The following is a 6640-nucleotide window of genomic DNA, read 5'->3' on the forward strand; positions in this document are numbered from 1 at the left end:
AAAGATGATTTATCAGTTCACCTTATCTATCTGTAAAATGATGCAAGAAGAAAAACACAACTCAAAGCATCTTGAACAAACTAATGAAATTGGGAGCACTTATTGGCTTAGGGAACTAGAAAGTTACATGGCCTTGAGAAAGAGCTATAAGAACCAAGGTCTCACCTTAGACTAATACCAGTATTCAAATCCCATTACTGTTTTTTTTCTGTTTGTTTGTTTATACTTCTTTTGAAGGTATGTTTTCTCTAAATGGATAGAAGTCACTTTTCAACAGTTCCAGATTTTACCACCAGTTTATTAACCCCAGTGGAAAGATGGCTTTATTCACTGAGCCAAACCGGTTTTGGCAAGAAAGATGGCTTTATTATCTTAGTATCTGCATATCAAAAAATAAAAAACACACACAATCAGTACCTAAATGTTAACAACAACAACAATAAAAAACAAACAAAAATTAATGTCTACCTCTTGGACTAATCGCTTATTCAGTGAGAAGGGATATAACAGTTGCCCAATTGGCCAGACAATGCGCCTATTCTTATACCCTGAGGAAAGAAGATTAAGAATGGATGGTTCTCGCAGTGGCCGGTTTGACTCAGTGGATAGAGTGTCGGCCTGCGGACTGGGGGGTCCGGCGTTCGATTCCGGTCAAGGGCATGTGCCTTGGTTGCAGGCATATCCCCAGTGGGGGGTATGCAGGAGGCAGCTGATTGATGTTTCTCATCGATGTTTCTAACTCTCTATCCCTCTCCTTTCCTCTCTTTAAAAAATCAATAAAATATATTTTTTTAAAAAAAGAATGGATGGTTCTCTGGAGGACACAGGGGAGACCAACACTGGGTATACATGCTGATGAGCTGGAATAATATGAGATAACAAAGAGCTCATGTACTGACTTAGCCAATAGCTAGCTGAATGGCTTACACTGTTTCTCAGTGTTTTCTTTTCCCTTCCTACCCATTAGATTTATGGTACCAAGTATAATGACATAGAGAGACAAGCTATTTGAAAACATTTAGAATGCTGTATATAATTCAGGTATTAACTTCTTCCAAATTTTATTTAACTTTTAGCTTTTTTTTTCTTTATTGATTACATATGTGTCCTTATTCCCCCATCCCCTCCCCCCACTCATGCCATCAGCCCCCTGGTGTCTGTGTCCATTGGTTATGCTTATATGCATGCATACAAGTCTTTTGGTTGATCTCTCCCCCTTACCCCAACCCTTCCCCACCTTCCCTCTGAGGTTTGACGGTCTGATCGTTGCTTCTCTGTTTCTGGATCTGTTTTTGTTCATCAGTTTATGTTGTTCATTATATATCACAAATGAGTGAAATCATGTGATATTTATCTTTCTCTGACTGGCTTATTTCACTTAGCATAATGCTCTCCAGTTCCATCCATGCTGTTGCAAATGGTAAGAATTACTTCTTTTTTACCGCAGTATAGTATTCCATTGTGTAGATGTACCACAGTTTTTTTAATTCACTCATCTGCTGAAGGGCACTTAGGCTGTTTCCAAATCTTAGCTATGGTAAATTGTGTTGCTATGAACACAGGAGTGCATATATCCTTTCTAATTGGTGTTTTTAGTTTCTTGGGATATATTCCCAGAAGTGGAATCACTGTGTCAAATGGGAGTTCCATTTTTAGTTTTTTGAGGAAACTCCATACTGTTCTCCACAGTGGCTGCACCAGTCTCATTCCCACCAGCAGTGCATGAGATGGGAAATGATAAAAATATTAGAGCTATCCATAGGCAGCAAAATCTGACATATGCTGAAGCAATATCTTCACCGATTCAGCTCCTAGGACAATGGAAAGTAAAGAGAAAATAAACAAATAAGAATACATCAAAATAAAAAGCTTTTGCACAGCAAAAGAAACCATCAACAAAACAACAAGAAAGCCCACTGCATGGGAGAACATATTTGCCAATATTATCACCGATAAGGATTTAATCTTCAGCATTTACAGGGAATCCATACAACTTATCAAAAGGAAGATAAACAACCCAATCAAAAAATGAGCAATGGACCTAAATAGATACATTTCAAAAGAGGAGATAAGGAAGGCCAAGAGACATATGAAAACATGCTCAAAATCACTAATCATCTGAGAGATGCAAATCAAAATGACAATGTGGTACCATCTCACACCTGTAAGAATGGCTATCATCAACAAATCAACAAACAAGCACTGGCGAGGATGTGGAGAACTTTTAGCTTTTGATTATTATTTTTCCCTTTACCATGACAAAGCCTGACTAGATGACTTCCGGGTCATTTCACATCTGAGAAAGCTGAGTTTCCAAATAGGAGAACTTCTGCTATATTGTTTTTTTTATTTTCTTTATTGATTAAGGTATTGCATATGTGTCCTTATCGCCCCCCATTCCCCCCACCCTCACTCATTCCCTCAGCCCCCTCATGTCTGTGTCCATTGGTTATGCTTATACGCAGGCATACAAGTCCTTTGGTTGATCTCTCCCCTTTACCCCCACCTCCTTTATCTTCCCTCTGAGGTTTGATTGTCTGATCTTTGCTTTTCTATCTCTGGATCTGTTTTTGTTCATTAGTTTATGTTGTTCATTATATTCCACAAATGAGTGAGATCATGTGCTATATTGTTTTAATAGATATTTGTATCACAAATGTCATCAAGCTCCAAGTACTAGTGCAGGAATGTCACTCTCTGCATGTTCCAGGAGAGGGCTTCAGTCTGTCACCTGCCCCTGTCTAGATATTCTGTTGCATTATGGCTGCCTTGTCTCAGTTACCTTGTTTTAAGTGTGAGAGGTACTCTGCATCTTGGGGTCCATAGCATATTCCCAAAGCAGAGTAGGGATAGTACTCATTATTCCATAAAGGAAGTTCTTCAGACACCTATAAATACAAGATGACTGAAATATTACACAGACTGAAATCTGGGGGTCACATCAGTCAGACAGCAAATCAGAAAGCCAAGGAAATTGAGAGAACATATTTCAGAACATGATCTTCCTACATCTCTTTCTCACTTTTTTTTTTTTTTTTTTTTTACATAATAATCTCGCTTTGGACCCAATCCAAATTTTGCCCCAATATATTTAGAGGCTACATTTCTTTCAAGTGCTTATCCATAAAAGAGTTAAGAATAAGAGAAAAGGTTTGCTTTATTTGGTACATGAGCCACAGTTGTTTATGCAACTTGTTTCCTGCAAAAGTAACTAGGGTTATGGAAGGAACATGAGGATTCATTGTCCAGTGAATATCCTTTCTCTAATCCAGAAACCAGGCTTAATTTTCAAAGGTATTCGACCCAATAATTTATGCATGCAATGTATTCATTCACTCAGTGAATGAATATTATGTTAACATGCTAGGCACTCTTATATTCTGGAAATTGATTTATCAATAAGCTAATGTCCTTAGATCTGGAGGAGCTTATGATCAAGTGGAAGAAATAAATCTATAAATTTTCATTATAATTTAATATGTTAAGTGCTGTAAGACATGTATGAATAGAATGTTGTAAAAACACAGAAGGAATGAGTTGAACTCCCTGTAGGTGCCTAGAGGGACTAGAATATTCTAGTTATCTATCTACTGGAAGATTGCAATAAGAATGAGTGAAGGACTATTTAGAATTATTAGCTCAAAACTAAATCTTGAAATAAATAAGGTGAGATTTTTTGCAGTTTAGATGAGTCCTAGTTAGAGTAGGATGACTGTCTAATATATACTCAAGCTGAGAAACTTTTGTGAGGCAATGAAAGCTCTTTTTTAAATTACACAAAGATAGCAAGCTTGTCTCAGGCTATCTTCTACCAGAAGCAGAACTTAGAGACAAAAATTTGAAAACAAATCATTTATTTGGGAAGTTACCTCCAAGAAATAGCAGTGAGAGAGTGAAGAACTAATACAAGGACAAGAGGGAAGCCAACAGTAGATACATATAAAGCCAGTTACCACTATGGTCAACTGGAGTTCAATCCCACTGAGAAACTATAAAAATCAGTCAATGCCTCAGAGCTATCCTTCAAGGAGTAAGACATCTAGGCTGCTTACTCTTCAATGTCCATTTTCATTGAGGCCCATCCCCAGGGGCATAAATAACTGCACAATTCTGGCCGGCCTATCTTTTTTTTTTTTTTTTAAAATATTTTATTGAGTTTTTACGGAGAGGAAAGGAGAGAGATAGAGAGTTAGAAACATCGATGAGAGAGAAACATCGACCAGCTGTCTCCTGCACACTCCCCACTGGGGATGTGCCTGCAACCAAGGTACATGCCCTTGACCGGAATCGAACCTGGGACCCTTCAGTTCGCAGGCCAACGCTCTATCCACTGAGCCAAACCGGTTTCGGCAGGCCTGCCTATCTTTTGAGCCAAGAAAAAAGCCCTTAAAAAAAGAGTCCCAAGTGCTTACACTGAGATACCTTAGACATGGACTTAAATGTGATGCCAAGGGGACTAATAGCACCTGCTAAAAGATTTTAGCTAAGTCTGTCCCTGACAAACTGGGACATATGATTCCCCTGCAGATTGGGGGTACATGTTTGTCCATCTCTCCTTGAGCTGACTATGAATCTGAAGAGTTCAAAGCAATTAAATTTCAGGGAGGCAGATAAAACTTCCATTATTAGATTTCTGCTAAGATGATCTTCTTATATCTTGCTTATACAATTCCACAACTACATAAAAGCTCACTGGATTGCTATGTTCCTTCATTCAATTACATTTGCTCCATCTGCGCTTGCTTGTGAAACTCTATAATTACCAAGAACACATTTAATTAAGCACCTTTTTAGTAACTTAGCATGAAGTTGTGAAAGTTGTATGAGTGAGAATCAGTCATGTGAGACAAATACCAAAAACCATAATAGACCCACCTGTTTGAAATTGGTGTAATAAAATGAATGTCTAGAGCATTAAATATTCTGAAGAACAACTTCTACTTTATTGTTTTACAAAACAACTTTTAAGTCATCATTAGTGCTCTCAGTAATTAATGAACACCAGATGGAATATGAAACAGACAGGAAGTGTTTTCTTAGAGGTAAATGAGGCAGAGCTTGGAAAGTTTTCATCTCCTGTAGTCATGGTTCAAGATCCATTTTTACATACTTTGAAGAAAATCTGGATGCATTCCTTGATCTCTGATATCCAAATATGAGATTTAGCACTTTTCTTTCACTCAGCTATTTCTAATACAAGATTCTGTGATCTGACCCCAAATGTTTTTGAGAAATTTTCCTTATTCCCCACTAGGTAGACAGAACAACATTGAGAATCTAAACAATGGGTGGAAAGACGAAGAAAGCAACCCATATCATGCCATGTGGCTAAACCATGAAAATGAATGAGTTCGTGGTTACTCCATGGATCTCTGCTTGGGGTTGAGGTGTATATTTACAGCTGAAACATATCATCAGTAATTAGTACTTCCAAAACATAACATAAACAGAGATGCTGAGGTTTTCTAAGGTCCTTAAAGACAGGGAACAAGGAACTCCAACATGCAGGAAGATGATTAAAGATCAGGTTTGTGGGATAGGCAGTCCATGAAGATGCAATGATTGTGTTTTGTGATAAGGACAGATTATTTGTTTTTTAGATTTTTTCATAACTTTCCTTGTAATGGAAACTTTTGGAATTATCAAAGGGAATGGAATAAACTCCTTGGTCCAACAATGAAAATTTCACTGGTAGAATAGTTTCTGAGGAAGCTAGTGGAAAAGAGATGAAAGTTAATCAGAGGTCATGATCGGAGGTGAAGCACAGGAGGATGGGCTAAAATATAAGAAAGCTATTCTAAGAAGTAAATAACAGATAAGTGTATATGCACAGCTCAATTGATTATATTCCAGGTCTTGAGTTTGATTCTTATCCAAACAAGTCAGAAAATTAGAAATGAACCAGTTTCCACCATTTGAAACCAATGATATATTAAGCTACTTCTTAATTGACCTACCTATCTTCACTTTCAAATCTGAGATCCTGGTCATGTAGTTCCCATTAACTGCATTACTATTACCTATTACCTTTTCCCTTTGATTTATTTACATGATAGGTCTATCTACATTAAAACCAAATCTAACCCTCTCTAGGGAGATTTTCTTTATCTCTTGAATCCATACTGATCTCTCTTTCTTTTGAAATATTTTGATATTCATGATCTGTTTCATGCAACTCATTTCTAAAAATATAGGCTGTTCTATAATACTTGCTATTATTTCATATGCATAGATTTATATTTCCAACTAGAGTGTAGGTTCCTCCAGTCATGACTGTGACTTATACTTCTGCATACCCATAACATTGAACATAGAGTAACATGTATTCATGAACTTTTGAGCTAGAAGGGAGATTTACCTTAAAATCCCAGATTTAAGAATGAGGCAACTGAGACTCAAAAAAAGAAAATAACTTGTTAAATTCCTTTTAAGAGTTAGTTATAGTGTCAAAACTGGGATATAAAATTTCTGACCCAAGCCTAAAGTTTATCTATTACTAGAAGCCCGGTGCACAAAAATTTGTGCACTCAGTGGCGGGGGGGAGGGGGTGGTCCCTCAGCCTGGCCTGTGCCCTCTCGCAGTCTGGGTCCCCTCTGGGGATGACCACCTGCTGGCTTAGGCCCGCTCCCTGGGGGAATTG

Source organism: Myotis myotis, unplaced genomic scaffold (assembly GCF_014108235.1).
Source record: "Myotis myotis isolate mMyoMyo1 unplaced genomic scaffold, mMyoMyo1.p scaffold_m19_p_8, whole genome shotgun sequence".
Taxonomy (NCBI): domain Eukaryota; kingdom Metazoa; phylum Chordata; class Mammalia; order Chiroptera; family Vespertilionidae; genus Myotis; species Myotis myotis.